Below are 17921 nucleotides of genomic sequence, written 5' to 3' on the forward strand. Positions count from 1 at the left end.
TATCCAGAATATGCAAATCCATAGAGACAGAAAGCAGACTAGTAACTGCAAAGGGATGAGTAGGAAAGAATTGAGAGTGACTGCTAAAGCGTATAGGATTATCCTTTATCATCACTGCCTCCCCCACTGTGGTGACAGTCATAACCTTTCTAGTAAGCTAAAAATCAATGGATTGTATATTTCATTTGTTTGTTTTTAGAGTCTAAAGTCTCACTATGTTGCCTAGGCTGTTCTTGAACTCCTGCCTCAAGCAATTCTCCACCTCAGCCTCCCCAGCTGCTGGGATTATGGGCATAAGCCACCATATCCAGTTCTGAATCACTTCAAAATTGTAAATTTTATTGTATGATATGTATATCTCAGCTAAAAATAAAAGAGAACAGGGAGTTCTGTACTGATATGATATAATCTACAAATATATTAATTAAAAAATGAGAGGTACAGAATAGTGTGTGCCATGTACTACTATATTCTTAAAAAAATTATACACACATATATATATATATATATATATATATATATACACTGTCCTGGCATAAAAACTCTCAAAAGACATAAGGGAAACAAGTAACATTATTTCCTAAAGCGAAGGATCCTGGAGTGCCTGTGGATATTGTGGTCTGGAAGGGAGACCTAACTTTTCAACTTGCTCTTTTGTACCTTTTAAATTTTGTATAGAGTACTACACTTCCATGATTTTTTAATTTATGGAAAGAAAAAAGGAATACTCTGATGCTTTCTCTTTAGTCTTTGGTTTTATTTTAAGGGATCATCTGCATTTTTTTCTGTAATAAACTTAACATATCCACCCATTTTGTCAGATTTATTTATTCCTTAGTGATGTGTTTTAAAAGTACAGTTTTTGTCTCAATCCTTAATAATACTATATTCATTGTATTTCAGGTGTTTGGGTTTCTCATGGAGAAAAAGAAACACAGGCATAAACCTCTATACTATCAACCTGCTAGTCCTGCACATGATTTGAATAAAGTGTTACTGATACTTGAACAATTTCTATGATGTCGGCAGAGTAATATCAACAAGAATCATTATAAAGTAGCTGGCCTTATAAGTCAAGAGTTATGATATTTGACCACTGTTAATCCATTTCTAGATCTGATCTAGATTATTTTCTTAATTATTTATTTATTTATATATTTTTATTTCTTTTGAGAAGGAGTCTCACTCAGTTGCCCAGGCTGGATTGCAATGGCACGATCTCAGCTCATTGCAAGCTACGCATCCCTGGTTCATGCCATTCTCCTGCTTCAGCCTCCTGAGAAGCTAGGACTACAGGCACCCACCACCGTGCCCCGGCTAATTTTTTTTTTTTTTTTGTATTTCTACTAGAGATGGAGTTACACCGTGTCAGCCAGGATAGTCTTGATCTCTTGAACTGGTGATCCACCCACCTTGGGCTCCCAAAGTGTGAGGATTACAGGCTTTAGCTACTGCACCCATCCAATCTGATCTACATTATTTTCTGGCTCTTCTGGTATATTGCAGGGCAACTGATGCATGATTTCTCCCTTGTGGGATGTTGTGGCTTCTTCATAAAGGACTTGAATAATCTCACACTGAATATTGTCTGTTAGAGTCTTCTCATTATAACCCCTTGTTTCAAGTCTTTCATACAATACATTGGTATCTGTCCTCAGCACAAAACTACATGAAACCAGCATTTAGGGAAGAAATCAAAACAGTGGTAATCAACAATAACTCCACCTTCTCTCATTTGGTTATCTAACTCATCAACTACTCTGTTTTCATCTAAAATGTGACAATCATACTCTTCATCATAGCCATCATACAGTTGCTCCTATCAAGATAAATCACCCACATCAATGTATTTCAGTCCTGATATTGATGCAAGTTCTTTGCCTACTATGGTTCTTCCAACCCCTGGGGTACTGGTGAGCAGGATGCTGAGAAGCAATGACGGCTTGCCGCGATGGCTCTGAGTGCCTTGCTCACATGTCCTTTGCACTATTGTTCTTGGAATTTCCAAACGAAATCCCAATGCCTCTCAATACCTCCACAACACCCTTCACACATCTTTGACTTGAGAAACCACATATTTATTTAAAAATTACGTAACATAGAGGTCTCTAGAAATGTGCGCAGATTTCTCCAGATTCCCAAAACTAATGAAAACTAGTCAGATCATGTAGGTTCTTACAGATTCTGGGAGGACTTTGGTTTTCAGTGTGAATGCACTGGAAGATTCTGGGAGGGAGAAAGGAAGCCATAGAAGATTGAAGAGCATTGTAAGCATGGGACAGGAACATGTTTCTCTGTGACAGCAAGAAAAATAAAATTAGGCTTTTCTAAAACAATTTCCATTAGAACAGAGATGACCAAACCATATTTAAACTGTGGCTTTCTCTGTGACCTTTGGACCTCTCCCATGGTTTACATGCTCATTTTTTTTTCACCTTGCTTTGTATATGGCTGTTGCCTCCTCTCTTTTCACAATGCAGGAATTTTTTCTTTGCTACAGACTATCCACCAGAGTTTTTTTTTCTTCCCCACAATAGTAATTGGGCTCACCAGAAAATGCCAAACTCCCAGCATCTTCATCAGGAAAGAATTAAAGCTGTAGTGTATGTGTTGAAATGTTTTTCCTTCCAAGAGATTGCCTAATGAATAGACATGGAGTGCTGAAGGACATGATGGAGTCATACAGATAACAGTTGTGTCTGATGAGAAGAAAGAAAACTGCAGCACTAGAGAGGCTGCAATACCACAGACAGTCAACTGGGGAAGAAAATAGGTAATCAATCTAAAAACAATGAAACAAATTATCTTTAACTGAGAACTACACCCAGATTTATAGAAGACATACTGAGAATGCATCTGTGAAGTGCCCAGAATCTATAGCCTGGCTGATTGCTGTCAATATCCCCCTTTACTAAGGCAGGTTTTTTTTTTTTTTTTTTGAGAAAGAGTTTTGCTATGTAGCCCAGGCTGGAGTACAGTGGAGCAATCTCAGCTCACTGCAACCTCCATCTCCTGGGTTCAAGTGATTCTCTTGTCTCAGTCTCCTTAATGGCTGGGATGAGAGGTGCACACCACAATGCCCAGCTAATTTTTTTGTATTTTCAGTAGAGACGGGTTTTGCTATGTTAGCCAGGCTGGTCTCAAAATTCTGGCCTCAAGTATCTGCACGTCTTGGACCCCAAAGTGCTGGGATAACAGGATGAGCTACTGTGCCCAGCCATGGCAGGCTTTAAATGCTAGATTTGATGTACATTGTATAATTTTCCAGATCTTATAAAAAAATTACAGTTCATATGAAGAAGGTGGGAAATACACTTCACTGGAAGAAACAGAATAAATATCCAAAAGTTGACTCTTAAGAAATGAAGATTTTTGCATATCTGATAAAGAATTAAAAACAATTAAAAGTTCTTAGTGAACAAAAATAAAACAAAAATAAACAATTGAATAATATTTAAAAATAATAAATGACCAAAATGTGATATCAACAAAGAGATGAAACCTTTTTCTAAAAACCCAACAGAAATTGTGGCATTGAAGGATCCAATAACTGGCATTTACAAATTCACTACAGAGACACAATAGCAAAAAATGGAGCAAAAAAAGAATCAGAAAATTAAACATATATTATTCACAAATATTTAGGCCTGGAAACTAGTTTTTGGAAAAAAATGAGTGTGAAATATGAGACTTACTGGACATCATCAAGTAAACCAATATATTCAGGGAAAGAGTCTTATAAAAAGAATATAGGAAGAAAATGACATAAATGTTATTTGGGAGAAAAAGAGGGGATGCTGAGAACCTTACATGTTTCTGTGATGAAACAAAAAATACTAGTAACCAAGAATAATTGATCTGGAAAACACTGTACTTCAAAAATTAGAAAAAATAAAACGTTTTTAAGTTTAAAATAAAAAATCTAAGGTTGCTTACTACTAGAATAACCCTAGAAAAAAATGCTTAGGATAGTCAATTATGTTGAAACATTAAATGATGCTGGACAGCATCATAAAGCCATAAGAAAATATAAAGCTCTCTGTTAAATATAAATATATACACTGATATAAAATTTGCTGTTGTAATAATAATGGTGTATAAAATTCTTAAATCTCTGTGAAAATACACACAATATATAGCGATATAATTTGTAACATTAGTAAGAGAGTGGTGGAAGTAAAAATCAATATATTTTGTATGCTGTTAGCTTGAAGTTGAAGGCAAAAGCTGTTTGCCCTGGGGACATTAGCACTGGGCAAGGGATGAGATAAAACTGCCATTTTGTCTCCCTTAGTTTTTCCATCACCCTCTATTCTGCATAGGGAATTTTCTTGGTCTGCAAGAATAGTCAGTGTGGCCAGGCTCTGTTCTGCACAGACAGACAGGTGTAGGTAGGCATGGCATGTATAGAGGGGGCCTAGGATTCTAAAAAGAATTAAATATTCAAAAAATGGAAAACTGAGAATTTTGGGAAAGATTCTCAGGGCTTTGGGCTGGGGAAATCTCAAGTCCTTGCTTCCAGCCATGTGGTTTCTTATCAGAGTTGTTGGGGCCATCTTCCTGCAGGTGTGCCTTAGGGAGACGTTGCAGGAGATTTAGCCAGTGCTTATTGTCCATGAAGAAATGTGTCACTGCACCTGCTTCTCACTGCACCTGAACAGCAACATGCCAAAACACTTCCCAGGGCTGCAAAACAGTGAGGAGCTGCAGGAGGTCTTGGGGCTGTGTATGAGGGAAGGCTGGATTGGAAGTTGGGTAGAATGCCCAGAGGAGGGACCCCCAAAGAAGGGCCAGGCAGCACTTCCCCAATCCTTGGAGGTCTTGTGTCACAGATAAGCATGTGAATGTAGGGTTGGAGCACAGACCTCCTTCTCAGCCTGTCACACCAACACCTTATAACTTCATAGCCCACAAGTTAAAGAGCAGAGTTGTGATTCTAAAAAAATATGGCAGTACCAAGCCAGGCTTGATATCAGCCCAATCAAATTCTGTAAAGATAAATGATGTCTTGTGTGAAAAAAAAAAAAACTTAAAAAGATTCACAGTATTTGAGTGAAGAAATCTGCCCAGTACAGCACCAATTGCTGTGGTGAGATTCACCTGGTTTTAAAGCAAAATCTCTCATGTACTCATATTCCCTGGGGAAAAGCCACTCATGTTCCCAGGGTTTACCTGCTTGCTAAGAGGAATTGTGGAAAAGATTTGTAGCTCAATGGTGCCCGTAGTTGATCACAGAACCTTTCTTCTTTCCCAAAACAGCCACCATTAAAATTCAGTGAAACACACACTGGAAGATAGTCCTGAAGTTGGAGGCCCTGGGGAGTCCTCAGCACACCCCTGCATTAGGGCTGCCCAAAAAGGCAGCTCTAAATACTCCACCTACCCAAGACACTAGTGGAAAAAAAGCAGTTAGCCTTGTCTGCTCCTCAAGACCCACATGTGATTCAGAGGGATTTGGCAGAAGATTCTTCATAAGAAAGGATCTCTGCCCACTAGCAGACAGGAGAGTGTGTTTCTGTGAGAGTGTGTGTGTGTGTGTGTGTTGAAATTAGAACCCCAACTAATGTGTTCGTTATGGAATTTGAAAATGGAAGCCTAAAGTTGAAAATTAAAATCACCCAAGAAGGCATCTTGTAAACTATCTGTGCTAGATGCGATGTTTTAGGGTACAGGGCCCAGGTAACATCCTACATCCCTCTCCCTGAAAGAGCTACACACACTATTCAAGGCCTGCTTCCACATAAGCCACTTCCAAGAGCAGCTTAAGAGCCTGGACCCATCTGCCAACTTCAGCAGGGCTGACTAAACTGCTTGTTTTTCCCGAGTATCTTCTCCAATGACCTGAGAGGTGGGGGAGACATTGGGGCAAGGATTGAAAAGAGGGAAGGGGAGCATGGAGGCCAGAGGCTGAGGACCAGGTTTTCCCACCTGGAGGGGTCTGGCCTAGAGGCACTCAAACCAGGGTCAAATTTAGGTGGAGACAGCTGGCCTTGGGTGGCCCTGTGCTACCACCAGACTTGAGTCCCTCAAACAGTAGGAAGTGAAAGAATGGCTTGCAGATGAGCCTCACTGACTGTGTGCCTCCTGAGTACATCTTGCCAGGGACCCAGGAGGGACCATGGTGTCTCCAGAGCCAAGACTGGAAGGTGGAACTCCCAAAGGGAGCAAAGAAGAGGGTCCTAGGTGAAATGAAGGGCTTATTTCTACTTGACCATTCTTGAAGCGCTTTCAGTGCCTAAAAGTGATTAGCATGAGCATCTGGAACCCACTTCCTGGAAACTGCAAGATGCAAGGGGATTTCATGTACCTCTTTGTAATTACAGACTAGTACAAGAAGGGCCCCATCACTGCATCCACATGGGGCTTTTACTGGGTCCAGTAAGTCTCTGCCAGCTCCCCACAAACTCCTGGGATGTCATTTTTTCTGGGTCTGTGGACAGACAACCAGGGCACTGGCTCAGTGCCCACTTCCTCCTTGTAGGCCTACAGCCAATTGCTCAACCCCAAGCCCACTAGCCCTTGCTTCCTAAGCCATTCCCCAGTGGAGCTGCTCAAGTATCACAGCCTGAACTTCATAAAACACTTTGTCATGCCAAGAAAGAAAAGGTAAGGCTGCCAGGTATGGTGTCTCATGCCTGTAATCCCAAAACTTTGGAAGGCCAAGGTGGGCAGATCACAAGGTCAGGAGTTTAATATCAGCCTGGCCAATACAATGAAACTCCATCTCTACTAAGAATGCAAAAATTAACTGGGCGTGGTGATGCATGCCTGTAGTCCCAGCTGCTCAGAGGCTGAGGCAGAAGAATTTCTTGAACCCGGGGGGTGAAGGTTGCGGTGAGCTGAAATCATGTTGTTTCACTCCATTCTGGGTGACAGAGTGAGGATTCTTCTCAAAGAATAGAATAGAATAGAATAGAATAGAATAGAATAGAATAGAATAGAATAGAATAGAATAGAATAGACAAAATAAAATAGAGTAAAATATAAAATAAAATAAAATAAAATAAAATATAATGTCACTGTTTCATCTCTCCCTGACATGTGTCAAGTTACAGGGGCTTATGGGATGAACCAGCCAGCCAAAACTCCAGAGTTTCTGCCCAAACAATCTACCCCCACTGCTTGAGTTCCCTCTAGGGAGCTGTCAGTATGACAGGGGGCATCCCTGAGAGTGGTGGCCATTTGCTTCTATCTGACCTCGGTGCAGATTATCGGGGCAAGAAGATCCTACAGCAGATGGAAGTCTCAGAGAAGTAGCTTATGGCAGTGTTCTGGGCTCAGTGGGCTGTGTATCTCCCTCTCCCCTGATTGTCATGAGTTCCAGAACCACACACTCACCCAGATCACTGCTCCATTGCATGTGTGCAGCTGGATGGCTCCCCAGGCAGAGGCTGCCATAGACCGCATGCACACAGAGAATGCATACACCTTGAGGCTGTACTATGAGGAGAACATTCCTGAACAGGGTCATGCAGACTGATCCTGCCCTCAGTGTCTAGTACCCCCTTCCTCCTGTGTACTAGACAGAATTCTGTGCACTTTCCTGGAGGCTCCATGCTGGGTCTGTTCATTTGGAAGTTTGAGGTTGTCCATAGGCAGTTAACAAAAGAGACTTCTCCTCCATTTGGAAAAAAAAAGAAAGAAAGAGAAGGGAGACTTCTCAGAGCACATTGTGGGGCACAGGCTGAGCCTTTGCCTCCCTCCCTTGTCCCTCTATGGTCCCAGGACTGAAACAAGGAGCTGCAGACAATGAGGGAACTGCTCTGCAAGAACTAGCCTGAGTGGCTGCTTCAAAAAAGAACCACAATCAAAGTGCCTACAGACCCTAGTGACTGACTGGCAGCCTCAGTCCCACCTACCATCTGCAGGCAGGTTTTCTTGCTGACAGAATGAAACCAAGGAAAGCAGGAATGAATCCAGCCTTCTCAGTCACCCCGAAGGCTGTCTGGGGTTCCCTGCAAGGCCTTCTAGCTTTCTGCTTCTTGGAAGACCACCCAAGCATCTCTTTCTGGCCTTGGAGACTTTGATTCTCTGGAAGGAGAAGGACCTACATTTCACTAGGCTAAGCGGCCAGGTCCATCCAGCTCTCCCCCTTCAGTAACAACCAATGGGCTCTCACCTGGGCACACACTGCCCAACCTTGGCCCTTCTAAGGCAGGAGATCATTTGTCTTACAGGTTCAGCTTACTAGGGCATAAAAGTTATCAGTGCTGTTATTAAGATTTAGAAATTAGGGGGAAAGAGTTGCCTTGAAAAATTTCCCCTAATCTTACCTTGGAGATCATCAGCACAGGTGACAGCATAGGCAGGGCTGCTGAGGATGCTGGGGGAGAGTGCCCAGCCTGTCCAGTAAGCTGGTCCTTGCCAGAGGTGGCTCATGACCCAGGCCCTGAAAGAAGCAGACAGACATCCCAGCAAGGAGCTGGGGTGTATAGATCAGGGCAGCCCAGGCACACTGATGGTGGCTTGGCACTACCTCCCATCAAGAGGTGTCACCACAGCTGACCCTTGGAGCCAGGGGGTGATTTTCAAGGTGTGCAAGGCAGTCAGCTCCATCAGCTGTACAGCCTTCAGCACTCACTTCACCTTGGACTTCTCACCAGAAAGCAGTGGGTACCGGCCAATGGAGAAGCTTTGCAAAGTGGGACAGAGCATCATGGGGTAGGGGATCTGGGGCCTGCCTGCTCATCTGAGCATTGCTTCCTGAGGGTGTGCTTTGCAACCAAACAGTGACTGTTTTCATGTTGTCTATTTATTTATGGGTTTAAAATATCCTAATATTTCATTTATACTAGTTTCAGGCTTGTATTTGTGTATTTGTAAACATTTTATTAGAAGAAAGATGGCTTCAGACAACAAAATTTTAGAAGATCTTAAGGTGGCATAGACTTTCATGACACAACAGCTACTGTTGACCTCTTTTTACTACCTTTGTGCAACGTATACACAGAAAGTGCAGCCAGAGGTGATGAGGCCAAGTGTCTAGAGCAGAACTGCCTGGGCTTGCTTGCTTGTCTGCCATCAGGTGGACTCTGGCTGTGAGGCGGTGCCCACCCTGGATCTACACCCCCCACCCCCTCTCCTGAGTAACCAACACAAGGCAGTGCTAATTAGCGGGTGAGTGATGGGCATCAGGCACCCCAATACCATCTGGGAAGATTTGAACATCATCTAGGCTGGGGCTGTGGGGGGCAGGAGCTGTGGCTCTCTTCACTTGTTATGGCACCACCCACAGATGCATCTGCCCTGTGCTGTTTCTCCAGGAATCAGCTGCCCATGGCCCTGAGCCTGTCATGCCATGCCTGCTACCTCACACTGCTTGTGTTTGAAAAAAACATCCTGAGATGGTACTGCTGAATGTGAGCACTGGCAAGAGGACAGCACCTATGTCCTGGGGGATTAGCAGCTGACCAGATAGCTCCCGAATGCCTCTAGAACAAGTGGGGGCTGGTTCTGCAATTAACGACATCTCCCAAAAGATGTGTTGGCAATGGCTCAAGGAATATTTGATGCAGAGGTCTAAATGAAGACACATGAATGGAGTGTGTGGATATCAGTTAGCAGCTGGCAAACAGGTGCCTCCAAGGCCTCATCCTCCAACAACTGTGGAACACGCCCAAGCCATGAGTGTATACACCTAGAGTGAATACATCTGGCTGCTGCTTTTGCTGCCATTATCCCCAAGCTCAATCTCGCTTAAAATCTGGATTTTAAATAGAAAAGATAAGAGGCTTTTCTGTGTCCTGGAATAGGAAGCCAGGGATCTGTGTAGGGGTGGCACTGGGTGCACATTAGTTTTGTGACAGGATGAGAGTTGCAGTGGTTTTTTTAATCATGATAGGCCTGGTCTGGTTGTAACTCTGAGTGATAGGGAGGGAGTCAGCAGTGGTGGACATGTAGACATCTACGTGCCCAACCCTGGCCTGCCTGCCCTCAGACATATCAAGAGGCACCACCACAGGCCCTGACTTGTCTCCTTACTCCTTGTATATCAGATGGGAATACCCAGAAGCTACTGTCTGAATGTATTATTCTCCCATTTTGACCTGAGCCACCTAACACACAGAGGGGATGGGTGGGTGAAGGGCCCAGGGGAAAGCAGGGCTGGATCATGGATCCTGGTGGAAATTTAGTGATACAGGAGTGGTTGTCACCTCTCTGTGGAGCCCAGCTCCCTACCTGATCCTTGCCACACAGCCCCATCTACAGAGACCAGCTCTGGCTAGTTTGGGGATCCCTAAGGCCCGAGGCTGCTCCCTGTCACCCCTGTCTGTGCTCCTTATCTTTCCTGCTGTCAGAGCCCAACATGAAGGGAGAGGTTGATGCCCTGTGAGCCTGAAGGAGTTGTTTCTGTCTGGGGTTTTGCATAGAGTTACTTATGAATATGCTCTGTCCAGATACCTTATTTCAAAGGAAGTGAGCATGAACTAGCAAGTGCAGCAACCCCACACTTGATAAATAAATTTTTCTTGTCTTTAAACCATCACATTTTCATTTCACATTGGAATAAGGGAAGTGAAACCTGCTGCAGCAGCCTCACCCATGTGTTCTGTAACCCAGACTCATTTGGTTGTGAGGGCTGTTGTCAGAAATGTTATGAAAAGAAGAATATGTATAAATTTAATCAAATGTAAAATTATGCTTATAATGTCACTTATGTGGGATATAAGAGGGTGGAGTAACAGGCACTTAGTAGGAGTTTACCCAATTGTCACTTACCAGGCTCATGAGTGTGGCTCTGGGGAACCTCACCTGACATTGGTGACAGAAGAGAAAAGGCCAGCATGAAGGCTAGGTGGGGGAGAGGTGCCAGGCTGTGGGGCTAGGCCCTGGGCATGCTAAGCCTGTTAGGTCACTGGACATCTAACTGCCCAGGCACTGGCCCTTGACACATGAGTTGAGGTAAGAGGATTGGGCAGCACTCTTCAGGAGTCACACTGCTGGGAGAATGGAGGAGAATCTACAACTGGCCATCCTAGGGTAGGTTTTAGAGTGATCTGGACACTCTTGGAGAGCTAATGAGATGGGAGGAAGGCAGTCCCTCAGGTGAATCTGATGACTGGAGCCTATGGTTCTCGGAGGGGAGGGGGTGTGTGTGGGGGTGGCATGACCCTATGAGAGGAAGAGTTTACAGCTTTTACAGCTGGTGGCTGTTGCTCAGCAGTCCCTTCTCAGAGCAAGCATGTCATCAGCCACGTGTATAAGTGAATGTCTTTTGAAGTGTTTAGAGAGTGCTCTATGTCTTAGAAATTCCTTTCCCCTGGCCTTGTCCAGTGAACACCGTTCACACAGCTAACACCTGTTCTTGAGATGTCTTCACCATGCAAAGCTGAGAATGGATTGGGTTTAGTTACCATTCTGCCTTCTCCTCACCTGAGAGGCCTATTTTCTTTGGTTGATTCCTTAAGTGTATTACTGTCGGTCACCTTTTGACAACTCCTATGACAAGTGGCTGTTGTTTCATTAAAAAAAAAAAAGAAGGCTATGAATGTGAAACCCTCCTCTTCTACTCTCTTTCTCTTAGGTGAAAGATTTTCTTTTTTAAAAAAGGGTACATAGTGGTATCCCAGCAGGCGTAGTGTGAGAACTGACTTGTGCTAGGCTATGGTGTCATTGTGGATGGGCACTTCTTCAAGATGGAAAACCAAGTCTCACTGAGTTGCAAGAGCCATACTAGCCTTTCTCCACATACCCCACTGTGGGCTTTCACTTATCTCCCATGCTTGAATTTTTTAACATACATATTTTTATATATATACACACACACATACATACACATACAGGTCTCACTCTGTCACCCAGGCTGCAGTGCAGTGGCTGAATCATGGGACACTGTAGCCTCAAACTCTTCAGCTCAAGTGATGCTTCCACCTCAGCCTCTCAAGTAGCTAGGACTGCAGGCAAGCAACGCTGCACCCAGACAATTTGTAAATCTTTTTCTAGAGACTGAGCATACTTATGTTGCACAGAATGGTCTTGAACTTCCGGGATCAAGCAATCATCCCACATTCAACTCCCAAAGTTTTTAGATTGCAGCTGTGAGCTACCAAACTCAGCCAAAAATATATTTTTTAAAGAACCGTTACATCCAAATTATGAGTTATGATCGCACCACTGCTCTCCAGCCTGGGCACCAGAGCAAGACCTTATATCCAAAAACAAAGCAAAATGAAACCAAAAAAATACTTACAACAAAATTAAACTTTGAAGATTGTGTCATCTGTGTGTAGCCCTGCCCTCCAAGTTATCAGAGTTAAATATAATGATTATTGAGAAAACAGTTAGATAGTATTAAGAAATTTCTGTATATTCTCCAGCTGAGACTGAGGTATTCTAAATGTGGCCCAAATATTTTCTCACCACTACCTTCAGAATCTAACCTAGCAAGTCAAATCAGAGAACCTGCAGAGGACAGTTGGTCATTTTCAAGTAGAAAGAGAATTATCCCCTCGACGAGTTGGTGGGTGCAGCACACCAGCATAGCACATGTATACATATGTAACTTACTTGCACATTGCGCACATGTACCATAGAGTCTAAAGTATAATAATAATAAAGGAAAAAAAAAAGAGAATTACCCCCATTAATAAGAGTAATACAGTGATTCTCAAAAACAGAAATCAAACTGAGATGCAGCACGGTCAGGTCACTATTACTGTGGCATAACCTCCTCACACAGAATGGTTGAGGAGCCTTTCTTAGATTTACAAATTTGGGCAATATAATTCTCGCTTATTTATTCCCAGCCCTTGCTTCCCACCTGATTCCCTATGGCCACCTCACGATGTGGTCAGCAATGGTGTGCAGTGTGGTAAGAGAGGGGCTCAGGGATGGGACGAGGGTCTTTACTACCTTATCAAAATGCTTAAAAAGTTGTGAAAAAAGTGTCCAAATGTTCTACTTCCCACCTTTAAATAGCTGCTAAGATGTGTTATGCAACAGATCAAGGAAGGGGAAGAACAAATGCATTTCAAGTCTCAGCTCACTTCTTAATTAACTGTGATACTCTGGACATGTGACTCCAACTATTTGAGCCTGTTTGCCTGTTCACCCAAGACAATCCTAAGCAAAAATAACAAAGCTTGAGTCATCATGCTACCCAACTTCAAACTATATTACAAAGCTATAACAGCCAAAACAACATGGTACTAGTACAAAACAGATATATAGACCAATGGAACAGAACAGACACCTCAGAAATAGCACCATGCATCTACAACCATCTGATCTTTAATAAACCTGACCAAAACAAACAAAGTGGGAAAGAAATTCCTATTTAACAAATGGCGCTGAAAAAACCAGCTAGGAATATGCAGAAAACCGAAACTGGACCCCTTTCTTACATCTTTTTTTTTATTTTTTATTTTTATTTATTTATTTTTTTTTATTTTATTATTATTATTATTATACTTTAGGTTTTATGGTACATGTGCACAATGTGCAGGTAAGTTACATATGTACACATGTGCCATGCTGGTGCGCTGCACCCACCAACTCGTCATCTCACATTAGGTATATCTCCCAATGCTATCCCTCCCCCCTCCCCCCACCCCACAACAGTCCCCAGAGTGTGATGTTCCCCTTCCTGTGTCCATGTGTTCTCATTGTTCAATTCCCACCTATGAGTGAGAATATGCGGTGTTTGGTTTTTTGTTCTTGCGATAGTTTACAAAGATTAACTCAAGATGGATTAAAGTTTTTTTGTTTCGTGTTTTTTTTTTTTGAGATGGAGTCTCACTTTTTTGTCCAGGCTGGAGTAGAGTGGATTGATCTCTGCTCAATGCAACCTCCATTTTCAAATAGAAAAGGAAATACCTTTCTAGCAATTCTCCTGCCTCAGCCTCCTTAGTAGCCGAGATTACAGGCACCCACCCCTACATCTAGATAAATTTTTGTATTTTTAGTAGAAACAGAGTTGCACCATGTTGACCAGGCTGGTCTCGAACTCCTGACCTTGTGATTCGCTTGCCTCAGCCTCCTAAAGTGCTCAGATTACAAGGGTGAACCACTGCACCTGGCTGGATTAAAGTCTTAAATGTAAAAACCCAACCCATAAAAACTCTAGAAGAAAACCTAGGCAATACCATTCAGGACATAGGCATGGACAAAGACTTCATGACTAAAATACTGAAAGCAATTGTAACAAAGAAAAATTGACAAATTAGATCCAATTAAACTAAAGAGCTTCTGCACTGCCAAAGAATCTGTCATCAGTGTGAACAGGCAGCCTACAGAATGGGAGAAAATTTTTGCAGTCTATCCATCTGACAGAGGTTGAATATCCAGAATCTAGAAGGAACATAAACAAATTCACAAGAAAAAAACAAACAAACAATACCATGAGAAAGTGGGCAAGGGATATTAACAGACTCTTCTCAAAAGAAGACATTTGGCTGGGTGAGGTGTCTCGGGCCTGTAATCCCAGCACTCTGGGAGGCTGAGGCAGGAGAACCGCTTGAAGCTGGTAAGCGGACATTGCGGTGAGCTGAGATCCCACCACTGCACTGCAGCCTGGGTAACAGAGCAACACTTCGTCCAGATAAATAAATAAGTAAATAAATAATAAAAAAGATATTTACATGACCAAAAAACATAAACCTTATTTTCACTGGTCATTAGAGAAATTCAAATCAAAACCACAATGAGATACCATCTCACGCCAGTTAGAATGGCAATTATTTAAAAGTCAGGAACCAGCAGATGCTGGTGAGGCTGTGGAGAAATAGATATGCTTTTACACTGTTGGTGGGAGTGTAAATTAGTTCAACCATTGTGGAAGACATTGTGACAATTTCTCAAAGAAACAGAAATATCATTTGACCCAGCAATCCCATTACTGGGTATATACCCAAAGCATTATAAATCGTTCTACTATAAAGACACATGCACACATATGTTTATTGCAGGATTGTTTACAATAGCAAAGACTTGGAACGAACCCAAATGCCCATCAATGATAGACTGGAGAAAGAAAATTAGGCACATATACACTATAGAATATTCTGTAGCCATAAAAAGATGAGTTCATGTCCTTTGCTGGGTGATAGATGAAACTGGAAATCATCGTCCTTAGCAAACTAACACAGGAACAGGAAATCCAACACCACATGTTCTCATTCATAAGTAGAAGTTGAACAGTGAAAACACATGGACACAAGGAGGGAAACATCACACACTGGGGCCTGTCTGAGAATGGTCAAGGAAAGGGACAGCATTAGGAGAAAAAGCTAAAACATGTGAGGCTTAAAACATAGATGGCGGATTGATAGGTGCAGTAGAGGTGCACGGTGGCTCATGCCTGCAATCCCAGCACTTTCTGAGGCGGAGGTGGGTGGGCCATCTGAGGTCAAGAGTTTGAGATAGGTGCAGCAAGCTACTATGGCACATGTAAACTTATGGAACAAACCTGCAAGTTTTGCACATGTATCCCAGATTTTAATTAAAAAAAAAAAAAAAAGCACTAAGGCTGATGGGGAGTGGGGGTAGGGGAAAGCGTGGGGGTAGGGGCGGGAGTGGGTGTGCCCTGGAACTTTATCCAGTCAGTGTAGGTGGCGTGGCAACCGCCCAATCAGGCACGCAGTTGGAGAGGAAGGGAGGGCGTGGCTTCCGGCGTTTGGCAGGAACTTTTTCTCTCTCTTGTACGGGAACTTGGGAATCTTCTCCACGTTGGGAGATCCAGGAGACTTCCTCACAGTCTCTGTTAATAGCTTACAGTCTCTGTGATGCATAGCTAAGATACGAGGACATCCTGCAAGCTGTAAAATGGTGAGTACGGGGGTTCGGCATCCCAAGAGAAGAGATCAGGCTGTGAAATCGGCAGTACCTGCTCCTCCACAGTCATCTCGGAGTCTCCCGTGCAGCTTGGCGGTCAGTCCCCTGTGGCCGCAAGATGGTGGCTGGACCAGCAGCGGGGGTCCCCGCATCCCACCTCGTGCAGTCCTGTCCTCTCCCTGTGCGGAGTTCTGCTGTGCGTCCACAGCCCCGAATACTCTCCAGATTGTTCAGGGATCCCAGTGGGTCATAAAGGCAGAAAAACCGACTCCGAGTGAGCGTGGGAGGAGCTGCGGCCCCAGGGATCTCCATTCTGTCTTATTAAAAATTAAAGGGAGTCCAGCCAGGAGCCGTGGTTCACGCCTGTAATCCCAGCACTTTGGGGGAATGAGGCAGGCGGATCACGAGGTCAGGAGATCTAGCCCATGCTGGGTAACACAGTGAAACCCCATCTCTATACATGTATGGATATATTTCCTGACCCTTAATTATATTCCATTAATGTGTATATATTGATCTCTTTTCTACAACTTGGCAGAATTTGATTATTAGTGTTAACAGTTTTATTATTACTTAGGATTTTAATTATATATGTAAAATTATAACATCTATGTGTAGAAATAAGCTTATTTATTTTCCAACTGAAATGTTTCTTTTCTTGTATTGCTCAATTATTCTCACCTGATTTGTATTGCAATTTTGATCAGAAGTAATGAACGCAGCTATCCTTGTCTTGTTCCTGATCTTAAGGAGAAAGCTTTTAGTCTTTCACCATTGCATGTAATGGTAGTTTTGAGGGTTTTTTTGGTACTTTTTAATGTTAAGTAAGTTTTAGTCTATATCTAGTTTACTAGATGCTCTTATAAAAACCTTTTGGATTATGTCAAATTTTTTCTCCATCAATTGAGATGATAATTTCTTTTTCCTAAAAATCATTCTACTGAGTTGGTATATTGCATTGACTAACTGCAGTTGTTAGAGTGAGAAAAATTGGTTTACGTCTTTTAATGTTTAAAACAATTCATCAGTGAAGCCATCTGATTCTCGACTTTTCTTGTTAGTATGATTTTGATAATTTATGCAGTCTTTTGCTAGTTACAGTTTGTATTAGACTTATTCAGGGAAATAGAAGGAATAGAACAAATATCTACCTCTATGTCAATAACTATGTCTGTGTTAATATATGGGACAGAGCCCTTTTGGGTTGTCATGGCGGTGTCTGCGCAGGGGGCCTTTCTCAGCGATCTCTGGGCTGGTTTAGAGAACCCTCTGTTCTTCCACTCACCTCATTTCAGTGCTGGCCCTTGTTGGCAACAGCAAGCTTCTGCCCTGCACCAGAGGAAACAGAATGTGACCGGATTAAAACTTTTTTGTCAATCTCCTGTGTGGAGCTCTGCAAAGACAGTAACTGGCAGCCAGATTTGGAAGACTTAGAGCTATTTCTGGCCATCAGTGATACTCCTTATACCCCATGCAACCTTCTGCTCCCCAGATGAGGCATAGACTTATGTCTGCACAGACCTTCAGCCTTGGAAGTCACCAGATAACAGCTCCAGGGCACAGAACAATCAATTCAGGTGGATGAGTACCACAGCTGCCTTTGCCTTCCTCCTTTGCCAACCATGACCTGGTTTGTAAACGTGAGCTATCAGTATTCTAACAACCCAACAATCTGCTCCTCCTCAGAATGGGACAGCCTCATATGACATTCCCCTACACACAAAATTTGACATTAAATAGTTATCCTTTTGTATTTGGCTTGTTTTATGTAGTATAATGTCTTCAAGTTTCATCCATATAGTAGCATGTATCAGCATTGCATTTTTTTTTTAATTTTGAGATGGTGTCTCTTTTTTCACCCAGACTGGAATGCACAGCAATGCAATCATGACTCACTGCTGCCTCAATCTCCCCAGGCTTAAGCGATCCTTCTGACTCACATGGACCTCCCCTGTGGCTGGGACTCTAGGCACACCCCACCAAGGCCAGCAAACTTTTGTACTATTTGTAGAGATGGAATTTTGCTATATTGCTCAGGCTGGTCACAAATTCCCAGGCTCAAGACATCCTCTCATCTTTGCCTCCCAAAGTCCTGAGATTATAAGCATGAACCACCATGCCCAGCAGCATTGCATTCATGTTTAGGCTAA

The 17921-nt window shown here is 42.9% G+C and overlaps 1 pseudogene; it reads right to left on the reverse strand.

Annotated features, from left to right (window-relative positions):
- Positions 1 to 1448: 1448 nt before the first annotated feature.
- On the reverse strand, positions 1449 to 15841 carry LOC129053265 (adenylate kinase isoenzyme 6-like; annotated as a pseudogene).
- Positions 15842 to 17921: the final 2080 nt, after the last annotated feature.

This window comes from Pongo abelii, chromosome Y (genome assembly GCF_028885655.2).
Source record: "Pongo abelii isolate AG06213 chromosome Y, NHGRI_mPonAbe1-v2.0_pri, whole genome shotgun sequence".
NCBI classification, from domain to species: Eukaryota; Metazoa; Chordata; class Mammalia; order Primates; family Hominidae; genus Pongo; species Pongo abelii.